This window comes from Mesoplodon mirus (assembly GCF_964341445.2).
Source record: "Mesoplodon mirus genome assembly, contig: SUPER_3_unloc_2, whole genome shotgun sequence".
In the NCBI taxonomy this organism is placed as follows: Eukaryota; Metazoa; Chordata; class Mammalia; order Artiodactyla; family Ziphiidae; genus Mesoplodon; species Mesoplodon mirus.
The window spans coordinates 1,141,767-1,168,513 of NW_028295808.1; the positions used below are offsets into that span (position 1 = coordinate 1,141,767).

At 45.7% G+C, this 26,747-nt stretch overlaps 1 pseudogene across 1 annotated transcript; it reads left to right on the forward strand.

The window, feature by feature from the left end:
• The first annotated feature begins 474 nt into the window (after positions 1-474).
• Positions 475-25,394, forward strand: LOC309801713 (dipeptidase 2-like; annotated as a pseudogene). The gene is made up of 8 exons: positions 475-638; positions 13,020-13,146; positions 13,450-13,579; positions 13,803-13,944; positions 14,246-14,315; positions 14,436-14,612; positions 14,992-15,076; positions 25,378-25,394. The product of its transcript is annotated as a dipeptidase 2-like (transcript).
• The last annotated feature ends 1,353 nt before the right edge of the window (positions 25,395-26,747 follow it).

The following is a 26,747-nucleotide window of genomic DNA, read 5'->3' on the forward strand; positions in this document are numbered from 1 at the left end:
CACTTGTGGCCACAGAGGCACTGGCACGCAGCCCTCGGGGTGGGCAGGGCCGGCTGCAGGCAGATGGGGATGAGGTGTGCTCCCGGGAGGCCTCGGGCTGAAGGTGGCCCTCTGAGAGAAGCACCCCAGCTTGGACAGGAAGGTTACAGGCCGGGGAGAGCAACCTAGGGCGCCCCCTCGGAGCAGTGGGAGTGGGAAGAGGGGCAGGGGTGGAGGGAACCCGCGAAGGGAGGCGAGTGGGCTCTCCGCAGAGGCCAGCTTAGCCCGCAGGAGCTGCCTGTGAGCAGGGGGCGGGAGGGCACTGCTGCCCTGTGGCTGCTGGGCTTCCCGGATCGCGGCTCTCTGCGAGGGTCCTGTGACTCTGTATCCCCTCCCTCAAACCGCCCCCCTCGCGAGGCCGCGCCGCTGGGTGCCCTGTGTCGACAGGCAGAACCCCACTGCCCGCCCCTCTCAGACCCGCCTCTGCCCGCCTCGATGGTCCCCGCGCACTCAGCCAGCGGCCTCTGCTGTGTCTGCTGCTCCTGCTGGGTCTGCTGCTGCGGCCGGTTACCCGTGAAGACCACGCCGGGCACCTCCAGAACCCCAAGTCCGCGGGAGCGCACGCGGGCCCTGATGCGGGACTTCCTGATTGTGGACGGGTGGCTGCAGTGTGTGCCGGCTGCTGGGGGCCGCTGGGGGCCTAGCCTGGCCCCGGGCAGGGCAGGAGGTCCGGAGCATGCAGAGCTAGTGGGGAGGCTCCCTCCCACCACCCCTGGATGTCCTCTCCATCATCTATGGATGCCCTTCCCCTTCTCTGTCATCCCCTCCCTGCTGGGAACCCCTCAGCCCAGGCCTCAGCTGCTCCTAGTATAGTCTGTGTGACAGTGGGAGGTGGGGGACCCACAGGCTGGCCCAGGCCAGGCAATGTGTCCTGCCTCATCCCAAGACCTAAGGAGCCCACCTATTTGCCTTGACCTCCCTCCAGCCACAACGACATGCCCCTGGTCCTGAGGCAGTTTTACCACCACGGGCTACAGGATGTTAATCTGTGCAATTTCAGCCATGGCCAGACCAGCGTGGACAGGCTGAAAAATGATCTCGTGGGTGCCCAGGTACCAAAGGGACACACAAGGTGCCACCATGGCTGCTGGGGAATGTGGGGCAGTTTGGGGGCCTCAGAGACCACAGGTTAGTCACATTGGAACTAAGTTACCATAGTGACCTAGAAAGTGCCATGCCATGGATGCTGGGGGAACAGGGGTCACAGTGAGCCAACCTGACGGGCATCCAAGTACCACAGAAAAAGCAACGCATTACATGGGACTTCTGGGCACACTGAGTGTTGTGCCAGCTGAGGAGGCTATGAGAAGCCCAAGGAGCTCCAAAGCCCAAACTAAGCCCTTGCCTTCCCTCAGTTCTGGTGAGCCTACGTCCCATGCCGGACCCACGAACGCAATGCTGTGCGCCTCACCCTGGAGCAAGTTCACCTCATCTGCCCCATGTGTGCCTCCTATTCTGAGCTGGAGCTTGTGACCTCAGTTAAAGGTAGACGGGGGACTTCCCTGGTAGTCCAGAGGTGAAGACTCCACGCTTCCACTGCAGGGGCCTCGGGTTGGATCCCCGGTGGGGGAACTAAGAGCCCTCATGCTGCGTGGCACGGCCAAAAAAACAAAACAAAATGGTAAAGAGACTGGTGGTGGTAGGTGTTAGGGACTTCACTTAGCTACCCCTGCCTCTGAAAATGATCATCTGACCTACCTGCCCCCAGCTCTCAACAATACCCGGAAGTTGGCTAGCCTCATTGGTGTGGAGGGCGGCCACTCACTGGACAGGAGCCTCTCCATCTTGCGTACCTTCTATGCGCTGGGTGTGCGCTACGTGACACTCACCCACACCTGCAACACGCCCTGGTGAGCACAGTGCAGATGGTAAGGGCCCAGTGAGGCAGGGATCTGCCCAAGATCACGCTGGGGCCCAAAGCAAGTTTACCCCTGGGATCCAGCCCTGAACCTGGGGTTGGGAGGGGAATGGAGGTTTGCAGAACAAGACTGAATCCCCAGAAGGGCCCTCCTACTGCCAGGCACAGCCCAGTTTGGGTCCCTCCTCTTGCATCAGGGAGTTGCAGGTGTAGACGGTTCGACAGAACCTCTTTCTACGCTCTTGTAGCCAAGTCATGGCCACCAGTCAGACTGCCTCCTGGCCATCCTGCAGAGCACAGAGCTCAGCAAAGGGTATCCACCCCTTCTACAGCAATGTCAGTCGGCTCACCGGCTTTGGCGAGGTAAGGACCCGGCTTCCATACCCTGCCCCACATGAATGTACAGCCCCGCCTGTTCCCTACAGATAAATACACACAAGATAAATGCAGCCCTCATGCCCTCTCCCCATCCTGTCCCTGCAGAAGGTGGTGGCAGAAATGAACCGCCTGGGCATGATGGTGGACTTGGCCCATGTCTCGGATGCTGCGGCACGGCGAGCCCTCCAAGTGTCACAGGCACCTGTCATCTTCTCCCACTCAGCTGCCCGGGGTATGTGCAAGAACACTCGCAATGTTCCTGATGATATCCTGCAGCTTCTGGTGAGAGACTGCCCTGGCCCTCAAACCTAAAGCAAGAGATTCAAACCAGGAGCCCTTGAACCTGAGCCTCTTCTCCCTCCATTTCCTCAAACGCCAGGTTAAATATCTTCTGCCCCCAAAACCCACGGTCCACAGCCCCTGAACTCTTCAGCCCTAGGTGGGGGTCTAGGTGGTAAGATACTCCTCCAAACCCGGAAACCCAGGGCCAACACACCACCCAGACCAGGGCTGCGGCTCCTCCATTCACACAAACCCAGAGAGGAGATGACTCTGACCTCACAGCCAGGGCTGAACACCTTCCTCACAGGGGCCGAGAGAGTGAACAGGCAGCTGGCTGTGCTGGGGGCCAAGCTGACTGGCCACGGGTCCGCCCCTGCAGAGGAAGAACGGTGGCATCGTGACGGTGCCCTTGTCCGAGTGGGTGCTGCAGTGCAACCCGTTAGCCAACGTGTCTACTGTGGCAGGCGAGCCTCACCCTGGGCTCTCTGAAAACTCGGATTTGGAGCTGAAGCTGGGTCCAAATTTAGGGAGGACTTCAGAAGAGCCCCAGTGGTTTGACCCACCTATTGGCAATAGGTACAGCACCCAAAAACCCAAGAATGGACAGTACACAGCACCTTGGTGCCATGTGGAACTGGAGCCACAGAATCAAAACTGCGATACGGATGGGTATCAGGGAGGCTGTCAGACACTGCTTTATGTCAAACACATAAAGAAAATATCCACTATCAGAACCGTTGGTTGACTGACTTTTTTTCACATCTTTCTGACAAAATTCGTGAAGTTGTGAGTACCACAAGCGTCATTACACTTCTGTTCAAGATGTAATCTCAGGCTCACAATCATTGTTTAGCTTCTGTACATTGCAGTGTACATAAAGGTCTGTATTAGTCTGGTTGGGCTGTTATAGTGAAATACTATAGACTGAACGACTTCAACAGCAGAAATTTATTTTCTCACAGTTCTGGAGGGTGGAAGTCCAAGATTAAGGTATTGAATACCATGAGAATTGGTTTCTGGTGAGAACAATCTTCCTGGCTTGCTGACGGCTGTCTTCTTGCAGTGTCCTCACACGGCCTTTCCTCTACGAGCAGAGGGAGAGAGATCTCTGGAATCTATTCCCCTTCTTATAAGGACACCATCAGTCCCTGTCAGATTACTACCTCACCCTTATGACTTCAGTTAACTTCAGTTACCTCCCTAAAGGACCTATCTCCTATCTTCTACAGTCAACTTAGGAGGGGCTTCAACATATAATTTTTCAGGGGACACAATTCAGTCCATAACAACAACTTAAGATAGCTTTCTCTGATTTTCAGTCTTTCACTAATACCTCCCTCTTTGTCTACGAGTTATTCAAGTTTCCTTAAATTTATTTTGAATTTTCTTACATTATCCCTTCCCTTTAAATGCTGTCTTCACTTCTTAATTGGCATTTCTTGCAAATGAAGGCACCTTTCCTCACAATATATTGATTACTCTCCCCACTGTAACACAGCGTCTTCTCCCATGACTTTCCTGAAATGGTTCCACTTTTGTTCATAAAAGTTTAGCCATCCAATCAGATGCTTTATTTTCAGTTCCCATAGCATTTTGCCTTTGGGAAACAACTGACTCCATTAGATGGTGCTTCTTTTAAAACTACCTTCCTTTATGTTTTATAGCAATCTTATGATTTCTGTTGGCATACCACCTAGCTTCTTTCTGATCATTCTTTTTATTTTTAGTTTTCAGTTGTTTCTCTCCTCACTCCTTAGCGTCAGATACTACATACAGTTGGCCTTCTTCTCATCTCTTATATACTCTCTCTCTTACTCCAGCAGCTTTGTTTACCATTTAATATATTATCTGCCAGGCGCCTTCCATCTGTTACCAACATCTCTCCCTCTGTCTTTGTCATTTCAGCCTTCGCTATGCTCTCTGAGCTCTCACAGGCAGATCTATTGAACACAGGAATCTCAGTGGAAAATACGAGTACGTTATTTCTCTACTGAGTAAAGCCCTTACAGATCACATGGTCCTGATCCATCTTGCAGCCACCTCATCTGGACTATTTGACCTCCCATGTCACAATAGCAGAGGACCAGACAAGAGGGACACTGGCTCCTAATGACCTCAGCTCAGAAGTGATACACTTGGATTCTGCTTCTTTGCCACTGGCCACAACGAATCAAAGGAAAACAGTTGAACTACAAAGGAGGATGAAAAATGTAGATAAGCACATAGGATATTTGATGAGTGCTATCTCGAGGTGACTGACATCACCTCCCATCAAACTTTTATTTCACAGAGAAAACACAGACTATAAAGCAAAAACACCCCAAACTACCTTCTTCTCTTTACGTCCAAGAAGAGCTTTTCGACCTAGTTTATAAATACCTAGTCTCACTTCCTCAGTATCTTCCATTCATTTTCCCACCTCATTGGTATTGTTAAGCTTTTCCTCTTTAGCGATTGTATTTTGGCCCCCTCCCATTAAAAAGCTGCCTCCCTCCCATTAAAAATTACTCTTGCTTGATGCCAAGTAATTCTCTAGTTACCTTTTCTCTCTTCCTAATTTCACAGTGCAGTTTATCAAAACTTGTATTTATTCTCATTGTCTGTAGTTTCTTATCTTTATGTACCTCGTGACTCACACAATTTTGCTCTTTTCTTCTTACTTATCTGCACTGGAATTGCATTCACCAACATTTAGTTTGTGATTAAATTGAGTGAATATTGTTTGGTCATTCTCTCACCTTTCAGCAATATTTGATTTTGTTGATCAAACTTGTCATCTCAGAAAAATCTTTCACCTTAACAACAGTAGCATCTTAACCTGCTACTTCTTCCTCCTGCCTCTGGACATCCTTATCTCTTTCATTGGGCACTCACTCTGCCCTCTGCCAAGAGATGTGTATTTCTCAGAAGCTCTCTTCTGCCCTTGATAGATGGTCTCATCTACTCTTGTGATTCCAGCCACCATATATATCACAGATCTTGACCTAAAACTTACATCTCTCTCTCCTGAATCTCTTACAAACTTAACTAATTGCCAACTGAACAACTCTGCCCAAGTATAACATGGACACTTAAAATTAATTATGTGATGTTACTGAACAATTAATTTTACCTTCAATACTTACTTCCACTATTCATCTCTCTACATCATTTAGACCACCACTATTTGTACACTTGTCCAAGTTGGATACTGGGGGAACACTCAAGACTCTGGACTCTGACAACCCTCAGAATGGGAGAAAATAGTCGCAAACGAAGCAACTGACAAGGGATTCATCTCCAAACAATATAAACATAAATAAATTTGTAAACTATATAAGCAACTCATGCAGATCAATATCAAAAAAAACAACCCAATGAAACAATGGACGGAAGACCTAAATAGACATTTCTCCAAAGATGGCCAACAAACACATGAAAAGATGCTCAACATCACGAATTATGAGAGAAATGCAAATCAACACTACAAGGAGGTATCACCTCACACCGGTCAGGATGGCCATCATCAAAAAATCTACAAACAATAAATGCTGGAGAGGATGTGGAGAAAACGGAACGCTCCTACACTGTTGGTGGGAGTGTAAATTGGTACAGCCACTAGGGAGAGCAGTATGGAGGTTCCTTAAAAAAACTACAAATAGAACTACCATATGACCCAGCAATCCCACTACTGGGCCTATACCCTGAGAAAACCATAATTCAAAAGGAGTCATGTACCAAAATGTTCATTGCAGCTCTATTTACAATAGCCAGGAGATGGAAACAAACTCAGTGTCCATCGTCAGATGAATGGATAAAGAAGATGTGGCACACATATACAGTGGAATATTACTCAGCCATAAAAAGAAACGAAATTGAGCTATTTGTAATGAGGTGGATGGACCTAGAGTCTGTCATACAGAGTGAAGGAAGTCAGAAAGACAAAGACAAATACCGTATGCTAACACATATATATATATGGAATTTAAGAAAAAAAATGTCATGAAGAACCTAGGGGTAAGACAGGAATAAAGACACAGACCTACTAGAGAATGGACTTGGGGATATGGGGAGGGCGAAGGGTAAGCCGTGACAAAGTGAGAGAGTGGCATGGACATATATACACTACCAAACGTAAAATGGATAGCTAGTGGGAAGCAGCCGCATAGCACAGAGAGATCAGCTCGGTGCTTTGTGACCACCTAGAGGGGTGGGATAGGGAGGGTGGGAGGGAGGGAGATGCAAGAGGGAAAGATATGGGAACTTATGTATAACTGATTCACTTTGGTATAAAGCAGAAACTAACACACCATTGTAAAGCCATTATACTTCAATAAAGATGTTAAAAAAAGAACACTTGTTTTTTCTTTTGTTTTGTTTTGTGTTCTTTTGTTTTTTACCTTTTAGTTTAAATTTTAGTTCCTGCCCCCAAACATCCATTAAGCCCCCAGGAGAAGGAAAAGGGGATGTGACTAGCAATAGAGAGAAACTTCCTTCACAACAATGGCCATGGCAAGCTTAGGCACTTTTGGTGAAATCTCTCTGGGAAGTACTGGCAGAGGAATAAAAGGCAAACTGACACAGAAGTATTGCCTGGTGTGCATTTCCAGCCTCTGCCTTCTTTCTCTTGTCTTGTTGGCAGGTGGAGGAAGAGGAGAAAAGGTTAAACTTTTGTATCAACCGGCAGAATAAGCTTATAACATCCTCTCACTACCTCTGCCTGGGTTCTAGTCTCTGCAGCACTACATAAGCTTTGCCCAAAATAATGAACAGTTGAAAGTCAAATGTAATACTTCACCAAACAACTTAAAAATGCTTGCACACTGGAAAGGATTCAGTTGCGGAGATCACAAATGGACCCAGAGCAACTTTTGCCAAAAGAGAATATTGTGCTAAATGTACAGCCATCGCTCTTTTCCATATGAAGAAACAGTCAGAAGGATAAAAGAACTTGGTCAAAATCACACAAGTAAGTAGGACAGAATCTGGTCTGTCTGTCGTAAGGGTTGTGTTCTTTAACCACCAGGCTAGCTTTTCCCAAACCTGATTCATGCACAGAATAACTATACACCTCTGTTTGCCTTGAATATTCCCTGTTTATACGTATGCCTGCTGCAGTTTTTAATATTGCCCACTTTGACTCCCCAAAGCAACCAAGAACTCACAATAATTTGGTCACTCTATCCATGGACCACTGTGGTGGGACTGCCCAGGAAGCTTAAAAGTGCAGCCTCCCGAGCCCTACTCCAGATCTAGATAAGTTTTCTTAGGGTTGGCTCAAGAATCCAGGCACAAGTCTTCCTCGGTGCTTTTGTGAGTCTCTCGCTCTCGTAAGTTAATAAACCATTTATTCCGCCTTCCCCAGATGCCCAGCCAGGTCCTGTTAAGGTAGGAGTCCCCACGCCACATCACAGGGATGCTCCCAGTCAAGTAATCTCTGGAGCCGTGGAGAATCTGAATGGTCTCATGCTAGCCCACCTGCCATGACAAACCTCCTCCAGAGCATTCCCTTTCACAGTTTACATTCTACCACTCCCAAAGGCAGTCCGCTCCAATGAGGCCTGACTTCGTCTGTCCTAACGTGTACCCGCTGATTCAAGCAGTTTAGGAAGAGAAGGTGCTGTGCTTCTCAACCACGGTGGCCCAACCTCTAAAATGGTAGTCGAAGCAGTCTCTACCTCCTGGGAACAATGCCTCTGCAACAGCCCCATTAAACGAATGTCCCATCTTTGCTTTTTCAGGGTGGGGGTCGGGCAACAGGGAGTCCCCCTCCTAAAGAAGGTTCTCTCTCATTGCCACACTATCAGAGGCTGCCCCAAATGTGCTTGCTTCCTGTGGGCCTGATCAGGCTAAGGGCAGAGTTGTCTCTTTCCTTCTCTGAGGCAGACCAAATCGTCTTAGTAACACCTCTTCACACTGTTGACCATGTTTCTCACGGGGGCTGCTGCTGAGTCTTTATCTCATCCTTCCATGGTGGAGAGACAGAGGATTCTAATGACTTTTACTTCTAGGGGAGAGGGGCCTGGAGTGATTATGTTGTCATTTTGTATTATGTCCTTTTGTCATGAATTTGTTTTCAATTTCATGTTCAAATGGGCCCACCATTCCCACTTTGTGAGGTCATTCAGCACCCGCATTTTGCACCTTTAACATCTCTCTCAGTATCACTTGGAAATGTTTGAAATGGCAGGAGCTTGTCCTCATATTCCTATCAGCTGTAAACCCGGAGCCCCGACATGAACCTAACCATTGAGCAGAACACCTCTCCACTACCTGTGTACCACTGCGAAGGCCCCTTAACCTCTTGGTTTCTTTAAGTCCTCAGTTGTAAAAATTTCAGGGTGCGATGAATTTATATTGGGGGCAGGACAAGGTCGAGAAGAGTGTGTCTTTGCTTTTATTCTTCCAAACTGGAATGTCTTCCCTCTCTTCCCCATGGGTCCAAATCTCACTTGTCCTTCAGGCCCACTGCAAAGGAGCCTTCCCTGATTCCCCTGTCCACACAAATCTCTGCCTCTTAGGCTAAGTGCCATACAACCTAGCTGTCTCTTACCTTAATCTTGCCTCTCAAGCCAATCACAGAATGTGGGTCTCTCTTGCCCTCCTGTGGCCCCTGGGGCTGTGCCAGACCACCAGCACGCCCCACCTGGGGTGTCTACTAGACTACGGCATTGGTGGGGAGGCCCAGCTGTGAGGGGCCAGGCAGAGTACCTCTGCCTCTACCCTGTTCTCCTCCAAAAAACTGCCCCTCCTCCTGAAGCCTGCCCCTCAAGTCACAGGTTCCATATATGACCTCACTGGGTAAGTGATGCCCTCACAGGCCTTCTCACAGATTCCACGGTAACAGATTCCATGGTAACTGACAACCAAACAGATTCGTATCTGGTGGAGAACTGGTAGGGAAGTTTCTCTGACTATCAGAGACAATGTCTGTCTTCATAGGCTATATATACTCAACCCTGTGCTCTGTTCCCTGGCTGGGCAGTGCAGCAGGTACACCCAGACCGGCCACCTCCACAGGAGGTATGGGATACAATCCACCTCACCTGGCTGGCACATGTTTTTGTGGGGCCTGCCAACTATGTACAACTGAGCACACTCCCACATGTAAGTAATACCAGTGACCTGGGACACCTTCAGGGACCCACAGGGCTCACTGCTGAGGACAAGTGAAAGGTCATCCCTGGACAAGTGTGCAGGACGGTTCTAAGCTTTATAATGTAGCCTTCCCCTTTGGGCTACAGGATGCTTCCATTCAGACCCTTTCCTGAATGGCCTCTTAGCAAAAGACAAGTGCATTTTTGTTGGCAAACGGTAAATGGAGCAGTTTGAGGAAGAGGGCCACAATTAGAAGCACACCTTCAAACCCAGGCACCTCTGTGCTGTCATGCAGACATCTCTCTCGGTCCTCTCAGACACATCCCATACTGAGTTGCTGAGTACTCGGGGACAGGGTGGTGCCATATTGATGGGAAGACCGGAAGAATGAAGGGGGGGGTGATGAAGTGCTAATGAGACGGGAGGGCTGAGGAGATGGTGTCCCAGGAGGCTGCGTTGATGTGAGCCTAGACTTGGTACCCAGACCCCGGTTCTGAGTCTCCTGATCACTCCGCCTCAGTATTTAGCCTTGTTCTAATCTAGATAAAAGTACCAGAGGGCTAGAGTTCAGTGTGGTTGAAACAGGCGGTATAACTGGGGCCCAAGAGGGGTTGCCAAGGTGAGAGGGGTTCTTAACAAATTTGTATTAGATTATTTCTTTCCAAAACTTGAAAGACATTTCCATTAAAGCCTCAGAAGTGACAGACTGCAAGAAATGTTTTCTCTGTTGTGGAAGGGAGAGATGGAGAGGATCATGAGTGCAATTTCTTTCGGGTTCTACTGTTTTCCCTGGAAACGGTGAAGAGACTTCCTCATCTGCTGCAGCCGTAGGCTCTAGGGATTGCTTTTGCAGCCAGTGTCCCTTCTCTAGGGACTCATAGAGGTGATGGGCCAAGGCTGTGTTTTGGATGTCAAGTAGATTAAAGGTCTTCAGCCAGAAACTGGGAGAGACACGAGAGGGGGAAATTGTGGCAGGAGACTGTGCACAGCACAAGTGACTGATCAGTTCTGCTTTTCTTTGCAGCAGCAGTGGCTCCCGTTTGTCCTCCCACACCCGGGCACTACCATGTCCTCTACCGAGGGTGTGGAGAAACGCAGTTGGGCTGGCATGGGGAGACATACTGCCTGGTTGGTGGCTACCGGGCCTACGGGGATGTTCCTTTGGCCCCACCAGCAAAGGTGGAAGCAGTGAAGCCAGTCCCCAGACGTGCGCCCAAACGAAAGCACTCTTCAGAAAGTTCGGACGAAGAGCTGGGCTGCTCCAGACCCAAAAACCGGCGATTGGAGCATGGTGGACCTGCTCCCTGAAGCAAGAACAGGATGGAGAGTCAAGCAGCATGCACCCTGCCCCGAGGTTCACATGCTCCTTTACTGCCAGCCCTTTCTGTCCCCAGTGGGGTCCCTTACTGCTCAATAAAATGTTTGTGTGTAACACATTTCTAGGGTCGCCAGTGCTCAGACTTAGGTCACTACCCCTGTGCTAGGCACTCCTGCCACCTGGGAAAGGTTCCAAAGGTGGAACAGCTCCAGGGGGTGCCAGGGATCACAGCAAAAACTTGAGAGCCTGGGGATGAAGGAGTTTGGGCACAGTCCCTAAAGCATCTCTGTGGTTGAGCTTCTGTGAGAAGGCACATCCCCAGAGAGAGAGAGAGAGAGAGAGAGAGAGTGAGTGTGTGTGTGTGTGTGTGTGTGTGTGTGTGTGTGTGTGTGTTGAGGAGAGGGGGTCTCTAGAGGAGGCAGCTAGGGGGAGGGCCTGAGGCTGGCAATGGGGAATGGCGTGCAGCCTCTGAGTAAGCACAGGCACTTAAGCCCTTGAGGTTTCTGGGAAAGCTAGAGCCACAAGGGCCACGAGATAAGGCAAGTGTAGCAGCAGAACCCAGGTGCCAGGTCTTTCCTCAGAACCTATACTTCTCCACGAGGCCGGGCCTTCCACGCTGAGGTAGGAGGGATCCTGGCCAGAAGGTCAGCCAGCAGCTCTGGGAGGAAGATTGCTGCGGTGGGGACTCTGCTGCCATGGAAATCACTTCATTTCCTTCCACTCAAATAGCCTGCTGACTGGCTTCCTGCTCTGTTGAGTAAAAGGGTCGCTGACTCTCCCCAGAAGGTCGTTCAGTTCACATCCCCAAAGTCCCTCTATTCAGGCCCTGGGGAGGTGTAGCGATTCCTGAGGGCGCTCTTTCCTGAGGCTGGCTGACAGAAGTGGGGGAGGTTCCTGATAGTTCCCAGGCGCTAGTTGAAGTCCCCAGAGAATGGTCGTGCAGGTTGGGGAGTCAAGTAGGTGGAGAGAGAAGGTCGGGGGCAGAGGACCCCTTCCTGAATCCAGAGCTCACATGGTTACCCCCCACCCACCCATTTCCAGAAACTATCTCTTCCCCCACACAAGCCCTCATGGCCCAGTCCCGGGAAACCGGGAGCCCAGAGCACTTGTGGCCACAGAGGCACTGGCACGCAGCCCTCGGGGTGGGCAGGGCCGGCTGCAGGCAGATGGGGATGAGGTGTGCTCCCGGGAGGCCTCGGGCTGAAGGTGGCCCTCTGAGAGAAGCACCCCAGCTTGGACAGGAAGGTTACAGGCCGGGGAGAGCAACCTAGGGCGCCCCCTCGGAGCAGTGGGAGTGGGAAGAGGGGCAGGGGTGGAGGGAACCCGCGAAGGGAGGCGAGTGGGCTCTCCGCAGAGGCCAGCTTAGCCCGCAGGAGCTGCCTGTGAGCAGGGGGCGGGAGGGCACTGCTGCCCTGTGGCTGCTGGGCTTCCCGGATCATGGCTCTCTGCGAGGGTCCTGTGACTCTGTATCCCCTCCCTCAAACCGCCCCCCTCGCGAGGCCGCGCCGCTGGGTGCCCTGTGTCGACAGGCAGAACCCCACTGCCCGCCCCTCTCAGACCCGCCTCTGCCCGCCTCGATGGTCCCCGCGCACTCAGCCAGCGGCCTCTGCTGTGTCTGCTGCTCCTGCTGGGTCTGCTGCTGCGGCGGGTTACCCGTGAAGACCACGCCGGGCACCTCCAGAACCCCAAGTCCGCGGGAGCGCACGCGGGCCCTGATGTGGGACTTCCTGATTGTGGACGGGTGGCTGCAGTGTGTGCCGGCTGCTGGGGGCCGCTGGGGGCCTAGCCTGGCCCCGGGCAGGGCAGGAGGTCCGGAGCATGCAGAGCTAGTGGGGAGGCTCCCTCCCACCACCCCTGGATGTCCTCTCCATCATCTATGGATGCCCTTCCCCTTCTCTGTCATCCCCTCCCTGCTGGGAACCCCTCAGCCCAGGCCTCAGCTGCTCCTAGTATAGTCTGTGTGACAGTGGGAGGTGGGGGACCCACAGGCTGGCCCAGGCCAGGCAATGTGTCCTGCCTCATCCCAAGACCTAAGGAGCCCACCTATTTGCCTTGACCTCCCTCCAGCCACAACGACATGCCCCTGGTCCTGAGGCAGTTTTACCACCACGGGCTACAGGATGTTAATCTGTGCAATTTCAGCCATGGCCAGACCAGCGTGGACAGGCTGAAAAATGATCTCGTGGGTGCCCAGGTACCAAAGGGACACACAAGGTGCCACCATGGCTGCTGGGGAATGTGGGGCAGTTTGGGGGCCTCAGAGACCACAGGTTAGTCACATTGGAACTAAGTTACCATAGTGACCTAGAAAGTGCCATGCCATGGATGCTGGGGGAACAGGGGTCACAGTGAGCCAACCTGACGGGCATCCAAGTACCACAGAAAAAGCAACGCATTACATGGGACTTCTGGGCACACTGAGTGTTGTGCCAGCTGAGGAGGCTATGAGAAGCCCAAGGAGCTCCAAAGCCCAAACTAAGCCCTTGCCTTCCCTCAGTTCTGGTGAGCCTACGTCCCATGCCGGACCCACGAACGCAATGCTGTGCGCCTCACCCTGGAGCAAGTTCACCTCATCTGCCCCATGTGTGCCTCCTATTCTGAGCTGGAGCTTGTGACCTCAGTTAAAGGTAGACGGGGGACTTCCCTGGTAGTCCAGAGGTGAAGACTCCACGCTTCCACTGCAGGGGCCTCGGGTTGGATCCCCGGTGGGGGAACTAAGAGCCCTCATGCTGCGTGGCACGGCCAAAAAAACAAAACAAAATGGTAAAGAGACTGGTGGTGGTAGGTGTTAGGGACTTCACTTAGCTACCCCTGCCTCTGAAAATGATCATCTGACCTACCTGCCCCCAGCTCTCAACAATACCCGGAAGTTGGCTAGCCTCATTGGTGTGGAGGGCGGCCACTCACTGGACAGGAGCCTCTCCATCTTGCGTACCTTCTATGCGCTGGGTGTGCGCTACGTGACACTCACCCACACCTGCAACACGCCCTGGTGAGCACAGTGCAGATGGTAAGGGCCCAGTGAGGCAGGGATCTGCCCAAGATCACGCTGGGGCCCAAAGCAAGTTTACCCCTGGGATCCAGCCCTGAACCTGGGGTTGGGAGGGGAATGGAGGTTTGCAGAACAAGACTGAATCCCCAGAAGGGCCCTCCTACTGCCAGGCACAGCCCAGTTTGGGTCCCTCCTCTTGCATCAGGGAGTTGCAGGTGTAGACGGTTCGACAGAACCTCTTTCTACGCTCTTGTAGCCAAGTCATGGCCACCAGTCAGACTGCCTCCTGGCCATCCTGCAGAGCACAGAGCTCAGCAAAGGGTATCCACCCCTTCTACAGCAATGTCAGTCGGCTCACCGGCTTTGGCGAGGTAAGGACCCGGCTTCCATACCCTGCCCCACATGAATGTACAGCCCCGCCTGTTCCCTACAGATAAATACACACAAGATAAATGCAGCCCTCATGCCCTCTCCCCATCCTGTCCCTGCAGAAGGTGGTGGCAGAAATGAACCGCCTGGGCATGATGGTGGACTTGGCCCATGTCTCGGATGCTGCGGCACGGCGAGCCCTCCAAGTGTCACAGGCACCTGTCATCTTCTCCCACTCAGCTGCCCGGGGTATGTGCAAGAACACTCGCAATGTTCCTGATGATATCCTGCAGCTTCTGGTGAGAGACTGCCCTGGCCCTCAAACCTAAAGCAAGAGATTCAAACCAGGAGCCCTTGAACCTGAGCCTCTTCTCCCTCCATTTCCTCAAACGCCAGGTTAAATATCTTCTGCCCCCCAAACCCACGGTCCACAGCCCCTGAACTCTTCAGCCCTAGGTGGGGGTCTAGGTGGTAAGATACTCCTCCAAACCCGGAAACCCAGGGCCAACACACCACCCAGACCAGGGCTGCGGCTCCTCCATTCACACAAACCCAGAGAGGAGATGACTCTGACCTCACAGCCAGGGCTGAACACCTTCCTCACAGGGGCCGAGAGAGTGAACAGGCAGCTGGCTGTGCTGGGGGCCAAGCTGACTGGCCACGGGTCCGCCCCTGCAGAGGAAGAACGGTGGCATCGTGACGGTGCCCTTGTCCGAGTGGGTGCTGCAGTGCAACCCGTTAGCCAACGTGTCTACTGTGGCAGGCGAGCCTCACCCTGGGCTCTCTGAAAACTCGGATTTGGAGCTGAAGCTGGGTCCAAATTTAGGGAGGACTTCAGAAGAGCCCCAGTGGTTTGACCCACCTATTGGCAATAGGTACAGCACCCAAAAACCCAAGAATGGACAGTACACAGCACCTTGGTGCCATGTGGAACTGGAGCCACAGAATCAAAACTGCGATACGGATGGGTATCAGGGAGGCTGTCAGACACTGCTTTATGTCAAACACATAAAGAAAATATCCACTATCAGAACCGTTGGTTGACTGACTTTTTTTCACATCTTTCTGACAAAATTCGTGAAGTTGTGAGTACCACAAGCGTCATTACACTTCTGTTCAAGATGTAATCTCAGGCTCACAATCATTGTTTAGCTTCTGTACATTGCAGTGTACATAAAGGTCTGTATTAGTCTGGTTGGGCTGTTATAGTGAAATACTATAGACTGAACGACTTCAACAGCAGAAATTTATTTTCTCACAGTTCTGGAGGGTGGAAGTCCAAGATTAAGGTATTGAATACCATGAGAATTGGTTTCTGGTGAGAACAATCTTCCTGGCTTGCTGACGGCTGTCTTCTTGCAGTGTCCTCACACGGCCTTTCCTCTACGAGCAGAGGGAGAGAGATCTCTGGAATCTATTCCCCTTCTTATAAGGACACCATCAGTCCCTGTCAGATTACTACCTCACCCTTATGACTTCAGTTAACTTCAGTTACCTCCCTAAAGGACCTATCTCCTATCTTCTACAGTCAACTTAGGAGGGGCTTCAACATATAATTTTTCAGGGGACACAATTCAGTCCATAACAACAACTTAAGATAGCTTTCTCTGATTTTCAGTCTTTCACTAATACCTCCCTCTTTGTCTACGAGTTATTCAAGTTTCCTTAAATTTTTTTTGAATTTTCTTACATTATCCCTTCCCTTTAAATGCTGTCTTCACTTCTTAATTGGCATTTCTTGCAAATGAAGGCACCTTTCCTCACAATATATTGATTACTCTCCCCACTGTAACACAGCGTCTTCTCCCATGACTTTCCTGAAGTGGTTCCACTTTTGTTCATAAAAGTTTAGCCATCCAATCAGATGCTTTATTTTCAGTTCCCATAGCATTTTGCCTTTGGGAAACAACTGACTCCATTAGATGGTGCTTCTTTTAAAACTACCTTCCTTTATGTTTTATAGCAATCTTATGATTTCTGTTGGCATACCACCTAGCTTCTTTCTGATCATTCTTTTTATTTTTAGTTTTCAGTTGTTTCTCTCCTCACTCCTTAGCGTCAGATACTACATACAGTTGGCCTTCTTCTCATCTCTTATATACTCTCTCTCTTACTCCAGCAGCTTTGTTTACCATTTAATATATTATCTGCCAGGCGCCTTCCATCTGTTACCAACATCTCTCCCTCTGTCTTTGTCATTTCAGCCTTCGCTATGCTCTCTGAGCTCTCACAGGCAGATCTATTGAACACAGGAATCTCAGTGGAAAATACGAGTACGTTATTTCTCTACTGAGTAAAGCCCTTACAGATCACATGGTCCTGATCCATCTTGCAGCCACCTCATCTGGACTATTTGACCTCCCATGTCACAATAGCAGAGGACCAGACAAGAGGGACACTGGCTCCTAATGACCTCAGCTCAGAAGTGATACACTTGATTCTGCTTCTTTGCCACTGGCCACAACGAATCAAAGGAAAACAGTTGAACTACAAAGGAGGATGAAAAATGTAGATAAGCACATTGGGTATTTGATGAGTGCTATCTCGAGGTGACATCACCTCCCATCAAACTTTTATTTCACAGAGAAAACACAGACTATAAAGCAAAAACACCCCAAACTACCTTCTTCTCTTTACGTCCAAGAAGAGCTTTTCGACCTAGTTTATAAATACCTAGTCTCACTTCCTCAGTATCTTCCATTCATTTTCCCACCTCATTGGTATTGTTAAGCTTTTCCTCTTTAGAGATTTTATTTTGGCCCCCTCCCATTAAAAAGCTGCCCCCCTCCCATTAAAAATTACTCTTGCTTGATGCCAAGTAATTCTCTAGTTACCTTTTCTCTCTTCCTAATTTCACAGTGCAGTTTATCAAAACTTGTATTTATTCTCATTGTCTGTAGTTTCTTATCTTTATGTACCTCGTGACTCACACAATTTTGCTCTTTTCTTCTTACTTATCTGCACTGGAATTGCATTCACCAACATTTAGTTTGTGATTAAATTGAGTGAATATTGTTTGGTCATTCTGTCACCTTTCAGCAATATTTGATTTTGTTGATCAAACTTGTCATCTCAGAAAAATCTTTCACCTTAACAAACAGTAGCATCTTAACCTGCTACTTCTTCCTCCTGCCTCTGGACATCCTTATCTCTTTCATTGGGCACTCACTCTGCCCTCTGCCAAGAGATGTGTATTTCTCAGAAGCTCTCTTCTGCCCTTGATAGATGGTCTCATCTACTCTTGTGATTCCAGCCACCATATATATCACAGATCTTGACCTAAAACTTACATCTCTCTCTCCTGAATCTCTTACAAACTTAACTAATTGCCAACTGAACAACTCTGCCCAAATATAACATGGACACTTAAAATTAATTATGTGATGTTACTGAACGATTAATTTTACCTTCAATACTTATTTCCACTATTCATCTTTGTACGTCATTTATACCACCACTATTTGTACACTTGTCCATGTTGGATACTGGGGGAACACTGAAGACTCTGGACTCTGACAACCCTCAGAATGGGAGAAAATTGTTGCAAACGAAGCAACTGACAAGGGATTCATCTCCAAAAAATATAAACATAAATAAATTTGTAAAATATATAAGCAACTCAAGCAGATCAATATGAAAAAAAAAAACAAATACCGTATAATATCACTTATATGTGGAACCTAGAATTATGGTACAGATGAACTTATTCGCAAAGCAGAAATAGAGACCCAGATGTAGAGAAGAAACACATGGATACCAAGGTGGGGGGAAGGGGGGCTATCAATTTGGAGATTTGGATTGACATATATACACCAGTATGTATAAAATAGATAACTAATGATAAACTATGGTACAGCACAGGGAACGCTACTCAATGCTCTCTGGTGACCTAAATGGTTAGAAATATTAAAAAGAGGAAATATATGTATAGGTATAACTGATTCACTTTGCTGTACAGCAGAAACTACCATAACATTGTAAAGTAACTATACTCTAATAAAAATTAATTTAAAGGAATAATAAAACTCTGGACTCTGTATAATCATCCCTCACCTTCACAATTAATTCAGTAACCAAGTACTCTCTAACCTAAATTCCTACTATCTCTCAATATTGTCTACTTGTATTCAAGCCTCTTGCCACTACTTGGTTCTGAGCTACATTTTCTCTTATTTATGGATCATAAACAGTCTCTTAACTTTTAACAGAATAAATCTTTTAACAGAATAAATATTCATTGAGTACCTACAACACTGGTAAATAAGGACATTGTTCACATGCAGTTTACAATGTAGTAGGGGCAATGAACTATAAAATAGAACTATACCTCTCATAGGTAACTGGACAGCCAAGTTTTATAAGAACACGTAGAAAGGGAATTTAATCTCTAATGGAAGTCATGAAAAGCCAGAGATTCAATGTTTATTTTGAAACTTGTATGATGAGAGTGCATTAACCAAGGATTGAATGAGTAAAGTATGATACAAATTGATGACATTACCTGGAGAAAGTTCAGCAGTAAGAGAAGTCTAACCCTGAAGTCTACTGAGTATTGCTGAAAATTTATGGAAGAAGGAGATGCTAAGTAAGGATAGAGAAAGCAGATGAGGGTGGACTAGTAGGCAAGAGCACAGTGCTTGAAGCCTTTTCCCCAAAATTAAAGAGAAGCTATCAAAGAGCTCTAAGCCGTTGAGTGAAATTTAGGTTGCAATGCAGAGAATAAACAAGACAGAAATAATACTGGAGTCAGGGAAAAAGTGAACTGGGATGTTACATCCGAGTAAGAAATGTAAAAGATATGACAATGGACATAGAGAAGAATGGACATATGTGTGTGTGTGTGTGTGTGTGTGTGTATACATATATACACACATATATGTGTGCATATATATGTATGTGTATATATATATATATATATATATATATACATATATATATATATATATATATATATAGTATAATTATGACAACTCTTAGGGATTGCTCCAGAGTTTAAGGGAGGGGAGAAGAGTAAAGAATGACTCTCAGTTTCTTGCTTGGTTAATTGGGTTAAAACAGTTTGCAATAAAAAAGATTTAGCTTAAGTCATTTAATCATTTTAAGTGCATTCTGAATCCTATACAAATAAGTTTGAGAAATTTAAGAAAATTGTGTTTCCTTAAGTTTTGCATATCTTTTGTTATTCCATGTAAATTCCCTTCTTTTTCATATGATTAAAGAAAAGTTACGAAAAAGAGAGAAATGAGAGAAAATAAGATCTTATGAAAAATTATGAATGATCTTTATCTGTTTTTGTGCTTACTGTAATTTCTTATTGTTTATCTCTCTATATACATATTCTGAGATATCTTCTCAGACCTGCTGAATCAATCTGTGAGGAGTAAGTTTAACTAATCACTCAGATGAACCTAAAATTGGTTCATCTACAGGAATAACCAACATAAGAGAGTAGTCATGGTAGTCTCAAAATTAGAGAAGACTTCCCAATTATTCCCATTATGTCCAAGAGAGAACATAAGCAGGTACTTCAAGTATCCGAACTTCGTATGATTAGATTCTGCAAAAGCATTTTAAATAGGAAAAATACATAGAAGAAAGGTTAAGACAAAACTTCCCCAGGATAAAATGGATCCCATATTTTCACCAGATGCCTTTACTTAGGAAAAAGAAATGTTAAAGAATTGTAACAGTATCCAACCTGGAAAACAAAATACAGAAATTTTCACCACTAAGCCTGAGCTCTGTACAACTCTGATTTAGTGTTTTTTCAAGCCTTACACAGCAGTCTCTATTTTTAAAATATTTATAAGTAACCCATTTTGTAGGAAAACACCTAACTTTCATCATAAGAATTATGACACTTTATACTTTTATTCCAGCCTAACTTTTATACTCTATTTTCTACCATTTGGCAACTTATACCCTATGCTCTAGTCAAAACAATCTCCTTTACAATCACTTAAACATATTGTGTTGGTTCTCAAGTCCAGGATGTTCCTTCTGCCTGGTATGCCCCTGACCTTCTCTCCACGTGGAACATTCCTACTGACATTCAAAACCTAATTCCAAACCCCCTCATTGTTGGCATTCTCTTTAATATCCCCTAGCAGGGTTAGTGACTCCAAGTTCTGTTTTACAAAGTTACATTTTTATGATCTATTTATTTAATAGCCTCTCCCTATTTGATTGTAATGAGTTGTTTATGCATCTCTCACACTCTCTTTTGAGTTCCTCTGGCCTTTATTTTTTCTTTTATCTCTTACCCATAAGCACAGTGCTTGCCCCATAGTACGTGCTCAACGTGTTGGCTGAGTGAAAAAAGACACCTTGTAGCTCTAATCATTTGTGAAATGTCATTTAAAATGACATCAGATTACCCTTTGTTTCCTAACTTAATTTCTAGTACTATAGAATGTACACTCAGAACACTGTCAGTGGCCTACAGAAACAGTGTTCTCACTGGACTTCATGCATATAGTCAACCCCCTTATAACTTTCTCTGGCATACAACAGCCAGACATGTTATTAAAAAAAAAAGATGTACCAACCCCTCACGTATTGGAAAACTTCCAGAAGCTCTCCATTCCTTATTGTATCTTTTCTACTTGATTTTTCAAATACCTCTGTCTTACTTCATCTATTCAGAACTGGCTTTTCTACCTTTCGCTTTCATTTTCAATTTCATTCATATCATTATCTTCACTTACCCATAGAACCTAAGCATATTTCAGTTTCTTATGCAAGTTTCCTCACTAGAGGTCAAAGGGGCAAGGACTATTGTGATAAAATATTAAATAAATAGACGATAGGACTTTGTTCTATTGGTCTGGGAAAATTACTACCTGAAACAAAAGAATTCTGGAAACTGAAGGCGGCAGACCAGTCAGCTTTGTTTACTTCAGACTCAAATCAATGTCTTGTCTTTACCTGAGCTCTGGTTACATTTAGAAAAAAGTACTGTAAATACAGTGAATGAGCAAGGCCACTATCTGAGACGTGTCTGGGTCCTTAGTATAGTAACTGGGGGAATGGTAAGCATTGGTCAATGTTTGCTGATTGATGACTCAATAGATCTGGTTAAGCCTCACCATCAGAATTCCAGATTTTTTAACAAGCTTCTCAGTCTTTTCAACCCAAAGAAAAAACTAAAGAAAACCAGATGACAAGAATTTCAAATTGTAAAATATCCCGATTGTCAAATTTAAATAGGGATATCCTGTGCAATGGAGAGGCTGGCTGGTGCCAATTTCACATTTTGTTCTCTAGTGTCTGGACGAAGCCTGCTCTGGCAGTGAGCTGACAGGTCGAGAGCACTCCAACTTCCACAGACACCCGAGAACTTTCTATTTTTCATGGTCTTCCTACCTTACCTAAGGGAAGGACTATATTCACAGTGAAAAGAGTTATGATTCATCACCAGTAGAGAGATTCTTCCACTTTCTGGGTGCCCACGTTAAAAGTCTGGTATAGTCAACACTCCCTCTAACATAGATCATGTATTGAAATGAGAAAACTATCACCTAATATGGCCAGAGAGGTGAAGGGACTTGGCCCAGCTGAGCCCAGGAGACACCTCTAATTCAAAACCTCAACCATTAACGTAGTGATTGTGATCAAGGAGACTTACAGCACATAAGAGATTCAAAAAGCATATTAATCCACCTCTGGCAACACTGCCAGTTTAAAAGAATGATTAACCTTCTCTCCCACTTGATTCAACCTGGCTATGTATTATACCACTCTAAATGCTAGCAGACTCTATGCTTATGGCTTCCATTAGGTAGCACTTAGTATACATGAAAACTTTCTTCAAGAAGCAATTACTTTTGAAACCATAAACATTTCAGTTGGGAAAAGTGAAAAAGAAAGGAGGTGCAAGTAAAGGGAACTAGGAAAAAATAAGAAAATACCCTCAAATATAAACATGTTGATTCAAAAAATTATTTAATGGGGATTTAAATGATACGAGGTGAGCATTTATTCTGTTTCTGCTTTAAATAAAGCATTCTGTTCTATTTGTTAGGTGTTGTACTTGTTTAGGATCTAATGTCTGTTAAAAACCTCTCGAAAGAGATGTATTCATTCTGGTATCCTAAGCACCTATCTGGATGAAAAGCACAAGCAATGGGAAGTCATGGGGCATAATGGACCTTGCAAAGGCTCTGAAATCCATCTCTTACTTATGGTCTTTGAGACTCAGCCTCCTCCTCTATGTAGTGTTCATAAAACTTAGTGGAGATAGAACACTAGGGACACAGAAGGTCAAAGGAGGTAGTTACTACGACTTTCCAAATATCTTCCTTTAGGAAAACAAATATATTTTATTTGCAATGAGGCTTTCTTGTGAATTTTATTCTTCTAAAGAAGAATATTTTTAGTGAACAATTGATTCGTTTGCCTCCCTGTGCTACTTTATTGACAATACTCAGGTAGGGGTGGTTTTCTCTCAAGTAGTTACCTCCATGTGATTTGTATATCAGACCTTCCTAAAAGCATGTTTTCCTGCTCCTTCGTTCCACCCCATCCCAGCTCTACTTAAAATATTGTGATCCTCTATTAAAATGCACAGAACCCTGGGAAAATAAGGAGAAGCAAAATGTTTGTCACTGCCAGCTCTGGTATGCATATATCAGAGGCCAAATTATAACTGATGAAGACAGAAATGGGACCCATATCTGTCTGACTTCAGAAACCAGAAGTGTAGCTACTACAAGCTGATGAATTGGAACTCAGATCAAGGCCTAGAGTGGAGAGGAGTCTTCTGATCAGAAGGGGAAAGTAAACAAAGGGCAGCGTTTAATTATTTAATAATAAGTAAGAGAATGACTAGGGTGTTTTTACAGAACAGGATATAATATTGAAATAAAATCCCCCAAAGTGGCACAGAAACATAATGCAATCCTCTTAAGCTACAACCCTTCCTAAACCAAACCATACCATTCTCTTCACACATCCTGGAAAGTCAAAAGAAAGGGGATACTGATTTGCATCACACTGGCATTAGAAGCAGATCTAGTTTTAATGAAGTTTTACTTCATGGACTGAAGTTTCCCCCAAAAAAGGGTAAGCTTTTTTCTCAAGAAACATCACTGTGTAATAATCAAGGAGCCAGGGATGGTGGTATTAATTGTTCTAAGTACAGGGATTTGTTTTGCAGAAAGAAGTACCAATCAGAAAGAGAACTGACCAATAATTACTTAACAAAACTGCTTCAGAAGTAGATTTCTAAATCTACTTTTAGATTGATAGTTAGAAAAATCTTACTAAGTTTATTCATTTAGAGGAAATCTGGGCAAGCCTCTGAAACCAAGAGGTATTGTATCAAAAGAGATAAGGTCACTAGACACTTATGTAAGAGCTACTTCTTCCTCAAATGGCCACCATATAGTCATTTCTGACTATTACATTACCAAGAAATAACAATGCACCTTTAGGAAACTAGTATGAAAGAAAAACATAATAAAATTTTTTGCAGGTGACTCTTTGATCTCATAGGTGTGTGTTAATTTTCCAAAGTTGGGACTGGATCCTGCCTTTACAAAATGCTCCTTGAAATATCACATTGAAAATCTTCTCTTTTACTCCTTATTGTAAACATTGTATATGTTTTTAAGAAGACCAATAAAAAATATGGACTATGGGGCTTCCCTGGTGGCGCAGTGGTTGAGAGTCCGCCTGCTGATGCAGGGGATATGGGTTCGTGCCCCGGTCCGGGAAGATCCCACATGCCACGGAGCAGCTGGGCCCGTGAGCCAGGGCCGCTGAGACTGCGTGTGCAGAGCCTGTGCTCCACAACGGGAGAGGCCACAGTAGTGAGAGGCCCGTGTACCGCAAAAAAAAAAAAAAAATGTATATATATATATAGAGAGAGAGAGAGAGAGAGGGAGAGGGAGAGGGAGAGGGAGAGGGAGAGGGAGAGGGAGAGGGAGAGGGAGAGAGAGAGAGAGAGAGAGAGGGAGGAGAGAGAGAGAGACTATGAAATTATTTTTCCAGTAGTGAAATTGTGGAGAATACATCTTGCATTTCTACTGTATTCCCGCAGAAAGAGGAAGTTCTTTTCCACAAAGACTCTCATCAATGTTAACTCTGGGAGAGAAGTATTTGTAGTTGTCTCATGCTTTGTGGTGAGAGACTCGCACTTTTTCCCCTGTCTCTATTGTGGGAAACAGGGCACACTTTGGGCTGAGAATTCATACTGTGGTCGGAAAAGAAAGAAACAAAAAATACCCTCATTAACACTGCTCTTTAACAAGTTCAGCAAATGGGCTTCAGGCATTCTAAACAGCAGCAATTAAAAAATAACTTTAGATTTCATACATTTCTTCCAGTAGGATGAAAAGCTGAGGTATGTTAACTTTAATTTTATGGTTTGGGTGAATACCGAGTTCGATTACTCCCTGTCAAAGCAGAAATCGGCCTCTTACAGGGAATAAGTGCTAATTAAGCAAAACAGAGTAAGCATGTCATATGAAGTATATTTGATTCTTTCCTGTGCACTTTGGCTGCACAAGCTCTAACCACAGTTTCTGCAGGGACCATCAGTGCTCCCTAAGAATGCCAATGCAGTGATCTGTCCAGTTAGTGGGGTGCAGAGACCAGTCAGAATGCTGATGCTTTCCACAAAGGAGATGGGGCTAGGGAGGCAAATGCAATCAGGGAGTATTAGCTCTGTCTTGTGTGCCTGCTACAAAACCGTGTCCTCTCAAGACTGCTCTATCCCTTCTTTGCTTTATACGTGTATGTGTAAGTTTGTATATGTAAGCTTTACAAGTCTCTCCTAAGAGAAAACTGAAAATGCCCAGGAAAAAGACAAAACTGCTTCAACAGAGAAAGGTCTCTCTGTTCCAGTTGAAGAGGATATAGAGTTAATAACAGGAAATATCCATCCCCTGAAACTGTATGAAACATGGATGCTTCCACAAGTTACTCAAGGTCTCACTGACCAGGCTATAAGTAATTTCAAATATTATTTCTTATGATTATGGTTGATAAAAAGTCTCAGTGGTATGCTAAAAATCTTTAACACTTGTTGACCTTTTTTCCTGATAACTTTCCTCCTCCCAGGCTCCAGCCAACAGTAGCAGTAACAGATATCCAGATCTTAAGAGAACAGAAGTATAATGGTGCACTGAATATGGAAAGGAAGAACCAGTAATGGTTCCTATACATTCATAACGCGAATCAGCATCAAACTAAGCTTCCCCAAGAAGAAGCTGACAGCAAATAGTTTCTCCTCTTAATGAATTGAGGAAACAACTTTGAAGTTATCCGTAGCCACCGCTTCTGAAGCGACCAGTAGCTTTGCAACTATTAGTTTACTTGTATTAGATTAATTTATATTAGAGTTTATTTAATGCAATTGCTCACAAATTTTAAACCATTTTGTAGAGTAGTGTTCTGTATCTGTTTAAATGAAATGCTTTCCTAAGCTCAAAATCAGTGTTTTTATGTTGTGTAAATTATGAAAATACTGTGGAATATCTGGTAAACTTGATAGGAAACCCCAGATGTCAGCACTTTGCTGGGCAAGATTTAAAGTGGCCCACACCATTAGCCCTCATCAGGAGCAGTAGCAGTGGGCTAAGTCATAAGGGCACGCCCGTCCATTACACTCACCCAGGATACTGTGAGTGAGAAACAAAGGGCAGTCAGACAGGGACCTCTATGCTCAGATTCCACTGCCAAGAAATGGCCTAAGTCAGCTCTTGTTGTTGAAGAAAATAACCCTTTAGGAATCAGACTGAATCCTATTTTAAGTTTTAGAGGAAGAAGGATGCTATTTAAACATTGATGAAATGTGCCTCTCTTTTTTTATCAGCATAGAAATTTATGTGAATTCAAAAGAACATGGTTATATTTAGCATAGTGTAATAATTATCTAAAGCACATATCATCGTTGGCTCTGAAACAGTTCTAAAGATGTCATTCTTTTGAAGTCAAAAAATATGCAGTAAAAATGGACAAGGAGGCAAAAATATGAAAAAAACAAGTTTGCTGAGTATGGGAAGTTGTTACAAGAGGGGCACAACAAGATAATGTAACAGAGTCCAAATTACATAACATGCAGCAAGGAGTTGTCTTGCTTTAACAACTCCTAGAAAATAAACCAGTAATCTCAATGCAAGAATATCACCACTGGGTTATTTAACAGGACAAATTTTCTGAGGGACACAGGTAGTAATTCACTATACTTCCCCTTTCTCTGATATCTTTTCTCACACCAATTTCTTTTCTTTCCTCGAGGATAGATTTTATCCTGTTGAAAACAATTTTAGTTTTATTTGTAAAGTGGAGTAAATAATATCCTGAGTGAAGTAGGCAGCGTTTTAGCTGAAGATGCTCAGGAATCAAACTTTTGAAAAAGGCCAATCAGCTAGCTAGCTAGCAGTTACCATCAGTGGCTTGCAGAAAAAAAAATTACAGATGATATGTTT